This window comes from Cebus imitator, unplaced genomic scaffold (assembly GCF_001604975.1).
Source record: "Cebus imitator isolate Cc_AM_T3 unplaced genomic scaffold, Cebus_imitator-1.0 Scaffold14, whole genome shotgun sequence".
Classification (NCBI taxonomy): Eukaryota; Metazoa; Chordata; class Mammalia; order Primates; family Cebidae; genus Cebus; species Cebus imitator.
This window is the reverse complement of record NW_016107329.1, coordinates 6191471-6206676: the sequence shown is the minus strand read 5'-3', so window position 1 is coordinate 6206676 and position 15206 is coordinate 6191471. Positions and strand designations below refer to the sequence as shown.

The following is a 15206-nucleotide window of genomic DNA, read 5'->3' as shown; positions in this document are numbered from 1 at the left end:
GTGCAATTTTGGTTTATTGCAACCTCTGCCTCCCAATTCTCTCTCCTGGAGAAGATTATCCTGTCTCAGCCTCCTGAGTAGCTGGAATTACAGGCATGCACCACCATGCCTGGATAACTTTGTATTTTTAGTAGAGATGGGTTTCACCATGTTGGTCAGGCTGGTCTTGAACTCCTGACCACAGGTGATCAGCCTGCCTCAGCCTCCTAAAGTGCTGGGATTACAGGTATGAGCCACCACTCCCAGCCCATTTATTCTCTTGAGTTCCTTCCTATGAGGGTTCCTTATCCTGGCTAAGTCCTCAGCAAAACCTTTGCTCTTCCAAAGGAGACCCTTTCTGGTACTCTGGGACTTTCTCTCCTTCTGAGCCCACTCCCTACTCTTGTCTTTTGGGTCTTGGCTGTGGGAACACTCTTACTAACTTTTACACCAAACCTCATGGTACCCATACCTCTTGTCCACAATTCTCTCTTTGTAAATGAAACCTCCTCACATTGTCCCAATTTAAGAGTCCTCTGAGGCCTGTCAGATCCTGATTGATGACATGTTCTCCAAGATTACAGAAAATTGCTCTTTGTTTCTATAGGTTTGAGAACCACTGTCATCAAAGTACAGCCTTCAAAAAGTCTGTAAAGAGGAACAATTATCACAGGTATTTCTTTTGCATCTCACTGGAGCAATCTCTTTTTGTCCCCACAGGCTGTTGGGGTGCAAGTGGTATTTAGTTACATGAATAAATTGTTCAGTGGTGATTTGTGAGGTTTCAGTGCACCCATCATCCAGGCAGTATACATTGAACACTATTTATAATCTTTTATCTGTTACCCCTCTCCCACCCTTCCCCACAAGACCCCAAAGTCCATTGTATCATTCTTACACCTTTGCCATCCTCATAGCTTAGCTCCCACCTATCAGTGAGAACAGGCAATTTTGGTTTTCCATTCCTGAGTTTCTTCACTTAGAATAATAGTCTCCAGTCTCATACAGGTGGCTCAAATGCTGTTAATTAATTCCTTTTTACGGCTGAGTAGTATTCCATCATACATATATAATTGGTGTCTGTGTATATATATCACAGGTTCTTTATCCACACATTGATTGATGGGCATTTGGGTTGGTTCCATGATTTTGCAATTGTGAATTGTGCTTCTATAAACATGTGTGTTCAAGTATCTTTTCATATAATGACTTCTTTTTCTCTGGGCAGATACCCAGTAGTGGGATTGCTGGATCAAATGGTAGTTCTGCTTTTAGTTCTTTAAGGAATCTCCACACAGTTTTCCATAGTGGCTGTACCAGTTTACATTCCCACCAGCAGTGTAGAAGTGTTCCCTGATCCATCCACACCAACATTTACTGTTTTTTGATTTTTTGATTATGGCCATTCTTTCAGGAGTAAGGTGGTATCGCAGTGTGATTTTGGTTTGCATTTCCCTGATCCTTAGTGATGTTGAGCATTTTTTCATATGTTCATTGGCCATTTGTATGTCTTCTTTTGAGAATTGTCTGTTTATTTCCTTAGCCCAGTTTTTGATGGAATTTTTTTTTTTTTTTTTACTGGAGCAACCTCTTTTTAATTTTAATTTGACTTTAAATTTTGATCAGAAAAGACCTTAAAATGGTTCGTCTGTGACACTTTAATATAGTCTGAGGAGCTTTCTATTCTATATAAGGAAGAAAATGAGTGAATAATTTACTTTGAAAAGTCTTTATGAACTGACAACTAGGAACATCTATGCTGGTATTTGTGGATGCCTTTGTATGATAGCAAAGAATAATTGATTCTTTCAGTAGTTACTTGCAGCATGCTATTTCCATGCTTTCACCGCCTGTTTGGGTTGTTTAAAATCACAATTTCTACTTGAGACTTATCACTCAAAGTCAGCAGGGCAGTAGTTATTTTGCTACTCTGCATGTCTTTGTGGAAATCTACTTTTTAAAAATAAGTAAGTATATGTTTTCCTGAAATCCCATGCAGCTTGGCATCTGCAATACTATCGACCCCTGGCACCTCTTTATGGCTGTTGGAAGGAGACGTCTTCTCTCAGTCACTCACTGAGGGGAGCAGTTGTGTGGAATCAGTACATAGTTACCCTGCCTCCTCCCAGGAGCTCAGCTCTCAAGTGTACTGGGTAGAAGGGGAAGTGAGTGCATCTCTCACAGGAAGTGGTTTTCATAAGATTTTCTTATGAAAGCATTGCCCAGAAGTGTAACTTAGCTTTTCCTTACAGTTTTTATCACCTACTAAGCACTAATGCAAAAAATAAAGCAGTGTTTGGTTCATTTATTGATTCAACAAACTTTACTGAGCTAGGCAACGTGGGTATGATAATTAATAAAACTTAGTTGTCCACATAATGATTAAAGTCAATGTAGGCAACAACAACATGCAATTAAATAAACAATTAAAATCAAAGAATAGAGCTTTTTGAGGCTTATAGCAGTGACATCTAATTCAAAATAAGATTATGCACCAAATATAGTGCTGCAAAGAAGAGATCCTGAAGATGTGGTATGCTTCTAATATCTAATAAGCTGGTACATGTTTGATTCTGTCAATTAGTGAGAGTTGCTGATAAATTTTTAAGTGATGAGACCAAACATCATGCTCTCAAAATGCAATTCAAATATGTAATGTTATTAGTAGGGGAAGAATAGAGGTGGATAGAGTCAAATAGTCCCTGGAATTAGAAAGGAGACAAAGTTTATATGTAGGGGTGGGGGCAAACTGAAGTAACATTTTGTATAGATCCAAAATGTAGATCAGATTAAAAAATCAATAAATTATACTCAGGTCGTTTCTTCAATGGAATGTTGATTTTTAAATCTCTTAAGGTTTGTGTAGTACAGCCTCTGCTACAAGTAGATGCTCTCTCATATAGCACTCTGTTATGCCCAAAATGATTAGTGTGTTAAAGACTTACTGAATTAAAAATGAACATTCGTTTTTTTTGCAGAAGCATCTCTGATTTCAAAAAGCATAGAAATGAAATGAAATTTTTCATATAATAATATTAGCATAGATAATACTGATTAGTTTTCTCCTGCTGTGAGAAGAAATTTTTTAATGCTATCACCAGTAAAAAGTGAGGCAAATCCACTATAAATTTGATAAGTATTTGACATTTCTTCTATGTTCTAGTTTATGCAACTGATAAAACACTTAGCAAATATCAATTATATAATTAAATAAATATCTTCTAACATTTGATCAGCAAATACTAAATGCCAAGAATACAAAGATGAATAAAAACTTAGTCTCCATTTTTCAAGAGCTCACCATTTTATCAGCAAAGGCACTGCAAAAAGATTATGAAGTCAGTTTGGGGCCCTTGTAAAATGGTTACAGACTAATAATCATCATTGCATAGCACTTTACAGAAATTAAAACTCTTGTATTTTTAGTAGAAACAGGGTTTTGCCATGTTGTTCAGGCTTGTCTTGAACTCCTGACCTCAGATGATCCACCTGCCTCAGCCTCCCAAAGTGCTGGGATTACAGGTGTGAGCCACCATGTGGGGGACGAGCACCTGTAATCCCAGTTACTCAGGAGGCTGAGGCAGGAGAATTGTTTGAATCTGGAAGAAGGAGGTTGCAGTGAGCCAAGATCACACCATTGCACTCTAGCCTGGGTGACAGAGTGAGACTCCGTCTGAAAAGAAAAAAAAATTAAGACTCTTTTCAAATACGTTATCTCATTGGGTACTTTCAACGCCTGTGAGAAGTAAACATAATTTTAATCGCTCCCATATTAAACATCAGAAAGTTAAAATTCAGTGAAGACGGGACTTTTTTTCTAAGGCACAGAGAAACTTTGCTCTATGTCAGTGTTGAACACAAGCAAAACCTTTGAAAAAGTGGAAAATCTGAGTAAAAGGTAAAGTAGTTGGATGGGAATTGAAATATGGAAATTAAGATGAGAAGAAATGAAGAAAGAAAGCAAACTAGAAATAGTGAAAGGATCACACATATGGGTGTATAAGGGAACATTGAGATTGGCTAACTTCCAGGAGTCTTTAAATTTAAGGACAGTTAATTGCATAGAACATTGCCAGGGGCCACAAACAAATGTCGCTGCAGTACCAACAACAACACTGCAACAGCAATTGTAAAGCACATTTGGAAAAAATTAAAAAGTAGGTCTTGGAGATAGAACAAAGTAATAAGAGTACATTTGTATGGAGACATATTTCATACTAACTTTTAAAAATGTGAATTGGTTTTCCAAATGGCTTAAGACCAGGAAGCTTACTTTAATATGTACAGTAGAGGCTGGCCACGTTCAGGGCTCCAAGCATGAAATGGAAAGGGAATACTGAGTTGATTGTATCTGTTTCAAGAAGTAAAAGTATGTTTCCTGAGGTTTTAGAAGAAGGTGGAGTTAAGAGGGGTCAAAAGAAAGGATTCAGTGGGAAGCTTCAAAGGTTTGATTAACTCATCCAACTATGTAGAGATACCAGCTTCATGTATGAAAATTCAATGTCAAACTTAGCTTAAAAGGCAGGGTACAGAATGAGCGCTTGGCAAGCTAGGGATCAGTACGCTTTTGTCATCTAGAATGGTTTGGCTCCAAGGGAGTGTGAGCAGTGAAGAGCATTTCAAATGAAGGAATAGGGTGAGTCGCCTTCGCCCTACTCACTGTTAGCATTAAGGCATATGGAAATACATGAATGTTTGAATGCCACTGGATCCGATTTGGAAGCAATATCATCATAAGTGTGATTCAGCGATGATAATGTCTAGGATCAGAACTGGATACTCCTTCACGGAAATATGGAAAGAAAATGACTTATATCTTAGAGGTACCCTTTTCTGGCTCTGAGCAAACTCTGACAGAGTTAAAATGGCCTGAGAAGAAACCACAAACTAGAATATTAGAATTAATTTTATAGGGATGCAGGTGTGGCCAGGCGTGGTGGCTCACACCTGCAATCACAGCACTTTGGAGGCTGAGGCGGGCAAATCACAAGGTCAGGAGTTTGAGGCCAGCCTGGCCAACATAGTGAAACCCCTGTCTCTACTAAAAATTCAAAAAAGTTAGGTGGGCTTGGTGACAGGCGCCTGTAATTCCAGCTATTCAAGAGGCTGAGGCAGGAGAATGGCTTGAATCTGAGAGGTAGAGGTTGCAAAGCCCAGATTACACCACTGCATTACAGTCCTGGGGACAGAGTAAGACTCTTCACACACACACACACGAAAAGAATGCAGGTGTAAACACATCCATCACTTATTTAGATCAGCATAACACATAGCAGAAAAATGAAAGGTCAGTGAAATTTATGTATAAGGCATAAAGCTGCAAAAATGTTTCATCTCTCTTCAGTGATTCAGACAAAACATTCCAAATATGAAATAATGAGCTTCTTATAAATCTCGACCTGAAAAAAAAAGCAGCAGAACTTGACTACTGACTGTAAAGAAGATAAGGTTAAGAAGAGTTAAATAGTGATACTTTTTCAATAAAAATCATTAATTTTGGGAAAATATGTGAGTTTATGGCTAAAAACATATAGGCTTTGGAGGTGATATTTGGATCGTGAGAGCTGATGTTGAGAGCCACAGGCTGTCTACAGAGAATCACCCAGTAACAAGAGGTGATTGAGGGAGCCTTTACTGACCTGATGAATGAGAGGGGAGAGAAGAAAGAGAGTTCAGCATGACAACTGAGTCGTGGGGCCTTTGAATAGGAAGAGAGCCTAAGGGTTATGGCCTCCATCTCTGGTTCCAATTCCTGTTCAACATTCAGGTCCTTAAAATGTGAATTTGGTAATAATACCCCCTTGAAGAATTCGGTTCAAGTTCAGTGTTCCCAGTTTCTTTAATCACTCCTCACACAGTATCACATGAGTTGTTCCACTTTTCCTCCTCCGGACACACTCTAATTAATTCCTTCTTAAAACGTGGTGCCCAGATTTAAGCATGATGCTCCAAATACATTCCTACACAGCAAGGGATGGAGAAGGACAGACGTTTCCTTTGTTTCGAATCCTGCGGTTCCCTCCATGCAGCCTCAGTTTGCAGGGGAGTTTTGGCAGCCAAGTCTCTGTTCACTCCTGTTAAACAATCACCCTAGAAGTCTTGGGTGTTTCCACAAGTTATTTCATTTACCCAGGTCTTCCTCATCTCAGGGTTTGTAGTCAACTCTTTAAAAATTAAAATGTGAGATTTACATCTATCTTATTAAATTACACTTCAAATTCGTCAGCAAATAAATCAGCAGAGAATGTGAACAGGACAGAAAGTAAGAACAGCATCACCAAGTCAAAGGAAGAACATTTCTGGAAATATGCTGTAAAAATATGTTTACCTTTTGTTAAACATATGTATTCCATAAACAAACATAAGGGAGACTTTTAAAGTTTGTTTTCTCTCAAATTTCAATAACTGACACTTCTTCCTTTCCTGTAACTTACATTAAATTTCTGTTCTTAAGGGTATCAATGGTATATTAGGCCATTCTTGCATTGCTATAAATAAATACCTGCGGCTCGGTAAAGAAAAATGGTTTAATTGGCTCCCTGTTCTGCAGGCAGTAGAGGAAGCACAGCTCCAGCATCAGCTTTGGGGAGACCTCAGGAAGCTTACAATTATGGCAGAAGCTGGAGCAGGCACTTCATATGGCGAATGCAGGAGCAAGAGGGAGAGTTGTGGGGAAGGTGCCATACACTTAAAAGCATACGATCAGATCTTGCGATAACTCATTCTGTCACAAAGAGAGCAGCAAGCCATGAGAGATCTGCTCCCTTTGATCCAAACACCTCCCACCAGACTCCCCCTCCAGCATTGGGGATTACAGTTCAACATGAGATTTGGGTGGGGACAAATATCCAAATTATGTCAATGTGTGTATCTCTCTTTCTTTGTACTTCTTAGCTATAGGCTGATAAAGTTCGAGAGGCAAACTTCTGGCTCTACCACCTCTTAGTTGTCTGTCTGGGGAAAATCTTAAATGTTTTCTAAATATAATTTTCTTACCTATAAAATGGGTACAGTAATAAAATCTTCCTCATAAGAATGCTGTGACAGCCATGCAAGATATTTTATGTGAGGTTTCAGGAAAATTCCCAGATACAGAAGTATCAGTAAATGTTAGCAGTTGTTTGTTTGTGACAGGCTCTTGCTCCATTACCCAGGCTGGAGTGCAGTGGCAGGATCACAGCTAACTGAAACCTCAACTTCCTGGGCATAAGCAATCTTCCCATCTCAGTATCCCAAGCAGCTGGGACTACAGGCATGAGCCACCATGCCTGGCTAACTTTTTAAATTTTTTATACAGATAGAGTCCTACTACATTGTCCAGGCTGGTCTTGAATTTCTGGCCTCAAGCAGTCCTCCTGCCTGGGCCTCCCAAAGTTTTGGGATTGCAGGCGTGAGCCAACATGTCCAGCCAGTGTTCATTATTTTTATTAAGCCACCACTAAAACTGGTATTAATTTATATTGCAGCATTTACATCAAAGCACATTTCATGTGTATTTTAAATATGGATTCACATTTTTTGTACATTCTAAAATCTGTCATGTTCTTAAGGAAATTGTTTCCTATTCAACTTTGTATTCATAAGATCTATCATGATTCCTGGTACTCAGTAGATATTCAATACATACTTGTGAAATTAATATAATCAATGAATTAATAAATGTGGATATGGTACAGTTTAAGAGTTCATCAGTCAAGCTACACTCCTGTTTATTGATAGTGTTAATCACATTGTCATGCTAGTATAAATCCAGACCTATTCTTTATATGTTAATAATATTATTACTGAAAGCTTCCCATATGCCAGAAACAGTTTGCATACAATTTTTCCTTTACCACCCTTTGAGATAGGTTCAATGATTAGTCCCTTTTCACAGATGAGGGAACAAGGTACCTAGGCATTAAAAAAATGTACCCAAGTAAAGTTACTCAGCTGGTGAGAGATGGAGCAGGACTAGAACCTAGCCTGTCTGATTCCATAGCTGAAACAATTCATCACTGCCCTCTATCGCCTCCGCCTCTGCCAAATCAATGTGTCTAATGATAGTAATGATTTTAAAAATGCCCCAGATTTAGCTCAGTTTGTACATTTGTTTTGTTCTCTCCCAACTGCTTTCAAAAGCTACAGCTGATGGCCATGGCATGGCCTCTTTCCCTCTTGCTGCTGAAGCCAGCAAGTTGTACAGTTGACATGAGAAGAAAAACAAGGTCAACTTTCACTTTAAGGTGATTTTAGGACACTTTAGGACTATGATATTACCATTTGGCTGTTAGGCCAGGTGCATAAAAGTTAACCTGCTCTGACAGCCTAGCTTGGTCATTTCCTAACTAACCTCTGAGATACTGTTCAGCATACACAAACCTCAGTTGCCTTAACTTTGAGCAGGGAACATAATACTTTTCCATATCGTTGTAGAGAATAAATGAAATAAAATGTGAAAGCATCAAAAATGTTGTTTAATTTAGAGTATAGCTTCGTGTTTCTGATCTCTGTGAAACTTACTGTTCATTGGAAGACAAAGGCATTTACATCTATAACTGCAGCATAATATGGTCTCTAAGACACACGGTACTGGACATGTGCATAATATGGAGATATCAGGGAAGAAAGAGCCCTCCTGACTCAGAAGAGAGGAAAGAAGAACCGTAAAAGCTGAGATTAAGGGCTGTTTTTTAAAGAAGTGTTTCAGCTCCCTCATAGCATGGCTAATTTAATAGTTTTCCCTTTCCCAGAGACTCCATAAGAACAAAAAAAGGACTATTTTATCCAGTTCTCTGTCCCCACTGCCTAGGACTGAAGCCTTGTATATAATAGAAATTCAGTAAATGGCTGTTGGATAAATCATGAAACTATAGAGAATGTAGTAACCAAAATTATATGCTGGTATTAGGTAAGAAATACATTTACCTCCTTTTCACTAATGGAAAACGTAGGCTCAGCGAGGTTGTAATTTGGCCAACATAGTTAACATAGCCAGAAAAAGATAAAGGAACATATACTTTCTGACTGTAGTTTTTAGGATTTTGTTCTAAACTGGAAAGAAATGCTATAACAAAATCATATTCAAATTGATTTTGGAATCCAGTGGTGTTGCTACGTACTTCATTTCTCTAGTTGATTTATAAAGTCCTTGAATCTGTTTAGAGCTGACATTAATATTTGTAAACGATTGAGAAAAATGTATAGCATGACTTAGAGAACCGGAGCTCTGTAACACACCTATGCACGTAAATACAAATACACATATTTAAATTGACACAGGATTACTGCTGCCATATATCAGTCTTATTAAATCCATTGGAAATGTCAAGAGAAATGATCGAAGTGACTGTTTTCTCGCATTTATTAACAAGTAAAATTTCTAGCTCAGTTTCTTGATCATAGTAGACAATGTTTGAATAGAAGTGTAACAGTCTGACTTAATTAACTAACTAATGGTTTAAAATACTTGCAGTTCATCATTTAAGGGGGAAATCTGTCTTTAGCAGGGTCAGAAACACAAAATGAACTTTACAATATAGCTGATTTTATGCTTATACAAAATAGTGACACTCATTTTTAAATGATAAGGAAATCGAAGCATAAAAACTCATGCTGTTATAAAAAATAAGATTTTTTTTGTAGAATAATTCTTGGTTTTAGAAAAAATGTTTAAAATACAGGAATATAATTAGGACAAGAATAAGAAATCAGTCATTGAAATTATTTTATCAGAATTTTATCCTCTTTACCCCATGGCAAAGTAATTACCAGATGATCCCATAATAACTTGAGGTCTAGCCATATATTAGCCTTAAACAAAGACATTAGTCTTTTTGAGCTTGTTTATTCTGGATATGATTTATAACTCTGAAGTATGATTTATCATGCATATCAAGATAGTTTCACATTTTCTAGTGCTATCTTTGTTTCAGTTCATGTTTCTGATGAGAAAATTGAAAGTAATCCATCAAACTGGAATATGATCAAGGTAAAATATGTCAAACTCAGTCAATGAAAAACACAATACAGCCAGATATCTTCTACAAACACATGGCCAGTATACTTTTTACCTTACCAGTACTTTTTGCTTCATCTTCTTAATGACATTGAGCCTCTGATAGGAACTATAAATTATTCATCTTACATGTGCTTAGCAAGGTACACTGTAGATACCGTTTAGTCTTCTTTAAATTAAGCAAATGTGAAATGTAAAAAAAAATCAAAAACACCCTCTTTTAAAATGTGATAGATAACAAAGATTTATCTTGAAGTTTTATATTACATGCAATTTAAACATTATTTTTTAAAGAAAAAAAATTCACATGTGGTAGAGATTTTATACAGAATTTTTAAATGTGACATTAAAAAAAAAAGTGTGTTCCGTTGAAAACTGCTTTCAGAGATTTTTTAATGGTTGTTTCTCTGATATAGGAACCTAAGCTTCTCAGAGCTTTTAATAGGCGTCTAACAGGCTAAGAGACAGTTCACAGTGTTTTCCACAAATATTTCACCCCAGAATTTCTTTTCTTATTGAACATATTTTAGAAAACCCTTTTGTAAATGATGCTGCGAATCTCACAGTGTTTAATTTAGCTTTTACTAATATATTACCTAAATCGTTAATTAGGGACATTTTTTAACATAGTATTTATGTAACTACTGAAACAGCTCCCTGAATTTAGTTTTTACATTGAACTTATCTCAAAAATTAGAGACATATTGTATTGTTTCTGCCAGGACAGGATTTTTTTTCACATTAAATATGGAAACTCTCTAATAATGCATAACAGATCAGACAAATGGGTCACTTACTTCAATACTTCACAAAAATTTCTCTATTAATGTTACAGGGAAGGGGTCCCTATCCAGATCCCAAGAGAAGGTTCTTGGATCTTGCACAAGGAAGAATTCAGGGCGAGTCCACAGTGCAAAGTAAAAGCAAGTTTATTAATAAAGTGAAGTGGCGAAAGAGCAACTACTCCATAAACAGAGTAGGAGTTCTTGAAAGTAAGAGGAGGAACGCGTCCACCCTAGGTACAATGCTTTTATACATGAGGAGATGTGCTCTTGTTCAAGGGTTTGTGATAAAGGATTAATTTTCTTACCGTATTCTGCGAGAATAGGAATTATTAATGTTAATGTTATTTGAGGCGGGGTCTCACTCTGTTGCCAGGCTGGAGTGCAGTGGTATGATCTTGGCTCACTGCAACTTCTGCCTCCCTGGGTCAAGCGATTCTCCTGCCCCAGTCTCCCAAGAAGCTGGGATTACAGGCACTTGCCTCTGCAACTGGCTCATTTTTTGTATTTTTACTAGAGACAGGGTTTCACCACGTTAGCCAGGATGGTCTGGATTTCCTCCTGACCCGGCCGCCTTGTCTTCCCAAAGTGCTGGGATTATAGGCATGAGCCATTGCACCCGGCCGGCATTATTATTTTTAAAGCAAAATTAGGAATGCCTTTGTTCTTCATGCATGGGGTTATCTGGGCGCTCCCAAGTCTGGGTCTGTTTAGTAAACATTATTAATTTGTTCCCTTAACTGTAAACAGTTACATGCTAGAAATGCCTAGCTTTCAGGAATCCAGCCCAGCAAGTTCCAGCCTCATTTTCTCAGTCCTCACTCAAAATGGAATCGCTCTGGTTTGAACGCCTCTGACATAATATAAATTATGTATTATACTATATTACACATTATAGATTGTATATATTATATTGTATTATATGTTTATATTATGCACATATATACATTTATGCTGTGAAGGGAAACAAAGCAAATATTTTATATATGTGTATGTATAAAATGACATGCAATCCTGTTGATAGACATAGTGTTATATATTGATTATGGTCATAATTATAGGCCTTCTACTATTTACTAATATTTTCAATTGTAAAAATTAAAAAAAATCAGATTTCAAGTAATTATCATATACTGACACACACACACGCAAGACGTTAAAATAGCGTCTCAAACCAATATACAAATGTAGGATTTGGAAACATCCAGAAAGTAAAATTTAAAAGTTCTGTTAATTTTACATTTTGGTAAGATTTTTTTCTAATTTAATTCTTAACATAATCCAAATTTAACCTTCAAGATAGAATACATAGATAGAGAGATAGATGATAGATAGATAGATAGATAGATATTTCAAGTACAATTTCAAGTGAAATTGTTTTATGCCCCTTTGAGGAAAAATGTCAGGTGATTTTATTTAAGGTGCCATACCCATACTCCCTCATTCCCAGGAAGGAAAAAGACTAGAAACTTGGAAGTTCCAATAAAGGCTGAAGACTATTTAGGCCAAAAGGAAAAATGCAACGAAAATATTGCCAGAAGCAAAGAAAACAGAGAAAAGGGAAATCAGCAAGTTATTTTAAAAGGGAAAAGAAAAATGTAAGTCAGGTCATTAAAGATTTAATTGACTAGTACAAAGTCAATGAGAATAAAGGCATCAAATGAACGTTGACAATGAGCCCATTGAGATTTCGCCCAGATCATTAACATGCCTTCCTAATTACCATAGGCCACCCTCAAAAGGCTGTTAGTAAACCCTGTGTTTTGGAGAAACATATCTGGACAATGGCTTGAGAGTGAGTGATTAGAAGGATCATTGGATAAGAAAGTTCAGATTACTTACTTGTGAAACTTTTACTTGAAGTCTGTTTCAGAAGTGAAAGTCCAGTTGTAGATAATTATGAAATGTATCTTTCCTTAAGATGTAGAGCTCTTTTTTAATACTGAACTAGAATTACATTTCTATATTTTATGAATAATTTGCTATGCTTAAATAATATTAAATAATTTTGACATTTAAAACTTTTTAGGCATGCAAAGTTGTATCACATTTAAAGTTGACCATTTACTCCTCATCTACCCTTTCAAGGAGAACTAAACAATTACCTCTGAATTTTATGGTAGCTCCAAACAGCAGAAGTAATCAAAGTTATCTTAGATAACTTTGGCTAATGTTGGAGATTATCATCATTATAAAGAACACAAGTGAATTGTGAGGTTTGAGGTATTTGGAGGATCTATAGTGACGGAATTCTCTAAGTGGTGATGGTAACCCATTATACTTTAGGGTCAGCCAGCAAAATGTTCCACAGCTGGTGATTTAATCAGGGACTGGCTGATTATATAAGGGTTAATGGAAGAGTTCTTAGGATTAAAACCCGTATTTATTTCTAAACTCTGAAGAAATTGCTATATCTGCCAGTCAATTGCTGCTGCTACTTCCAAAAAAAAGTTTTAGTCTATTTTCTTCCATTTGCTTATCAGATGTTAAAGATGAAGGGAAAATTATTCCAAGAATGATTCCAGTTGTTCATCCTGTTCTTTATAAATGCTTTTGGAAATCTCAATTAGTAGAAAAAAATAAGTCTCAAGATTTTGTTCACATTCTGAATTTTTATAAAAGCTATTATGGATTATTAACCAATTTATTGTGTCCCATCATATTAGAATACTTCCAAATATTATTTCTAATCCTTAAAACGAGTCTCACTTCTAGGAAATATGTTTATTTTTATTTTGTAAAAGAAAAAGGAAGGATTACAGTATTGAAATAACTTGCCACAATTATACAGTATTTAGCATGTCAGAGCCATAATTTTAGGAACAAATTACTATTCATTTATTGGGTGCTTATTATGTGCCAGATAATGCCCAAAGCCTTGTGTGTGTATTGTCTCATTTCATTCTCAAAATAATCCTATGAGGCATTGGATCAATGTATCATGGATTCCATTTTTAATTAAGGAAGCCGAGGCTCAGGTGATTGAAGTAATATCCTAAACTATTAAGTGAGGGTGCTGAGATTTGCACTCACATCAGTCTAACCCCAGCTCTGTTCTCCCCTTCATCATAAAAGGGCTCTGAGGAGGAATCTCTGGAATAACTGCCCAGGGATCATTCCAGGTTGTCTTTATTTTCTCAGCGTGTCCCTATTTCATACATATCACCCCACTCTTTAATTGTATCTCTCATCATATAAAACATGAAAATGTGAAAAGCGCTCTTTAAAGATATAGCAATAGCCTGAAGTATATATTAGAGCAGGATATGCTATCATGTACAGAGAAAAATTATATTATAAAAAGGTCAAGATTAAAAAATAATGATTATAAAGTAAAACCAGATTGTCACAATAACTTTCCCAGAGTTTCTTAATTGTGATCCTATAATGAAATATATAGGGGGGCGGGAAATGACCTTTAGCAGCATACCTATAACTTTTGTGCTATCAACATGAAAACATATATTGAAACCTTTCCCCTAACTTTAAGATACATTTGCACTTCTAGGATACTTAGAAGGTATGCAGTCGCCTTCTAATTTACACGTAGACCTGTGACCTAGAATATTCTTATGTGAGCCAGCAGCTGAAATCCTTGTAAGACATGCTAGAGCATTTTAGGACAGTGGGATTGTGTCGAATAACCAGTTACTGCAGTAGAACACAAATGCAGGGGACAGTCGTCTTTGCTGCAAATTACACTTGGACATACAGCAGCAGGAGGGAATCCTGAGTCCTTGACTTCATTTCATCTGGCCCTGGAGGCAAGTAACAGGAAGTGACAAGCCGTTTATACACCCAGTCACAAAGCACAATGTGACTTTAACTTTAGAAAAACTCATAGAAGGTCACATGTTGTGTATCAATCTTGTTAATGATTTACTGGTTTCTCGGCATATGAAACATTTATTGTGTTTCTTTGTCAGGGAAACACACTGTGAGGTGTGTCTTTGTCTTTTTCTGCATGTAAATCCATCTTTTCTTTTCTGTGTTATTTTCCTCTTTTGTTAGATTTTTCTCTCTGACTCTGTCTTACTGTTGTTTCGTTGCTTTTCCTCCACATTTCTGTCTTTCTGTTGTCAGTTGCCTGATTCCTTTATCCATAATATAAAATAAAATTATATTCAAATCTCCTGAATAGTTTTCAGACTTTGCTTTTAATGTGAAAATATGAATAAAGTTGGTTTTACTTCTGTAGCTTTCATACTGTGGGTCAGAGGCCATTAAAACAAAAACTGAAGCAGGAGTCCACACTCTCTGCCTTTCTGTGAACTATTTTAAGTCATCTACGATCATCTAAAATTTAGAAATTTTCTTGCATTGAATTTGTTTTAATAAAATTTGTCTTGTATTTTAAATTGAATTTGCTGTCTGAAATTTGCTTTAAGGATTTAAAAAAATGTTTTACATATCCAGATATAAATTCTCTCATGGGTTGAAACCCATTC

General features: G+C 36.5%; 1 protein-coding gene across 2 annotated transcripts in view; it reads left to right on the top strand.

The window, feature by feature from the left end:
- FAM155A (family with sequence similarity 155 member A) overlaps positions 1–15206 on the top strand; it is a 670880-nt gene that overhangs the window by 85625 nt on the left and 570049 nt on the right. The window lies entirely within an intron of this gene.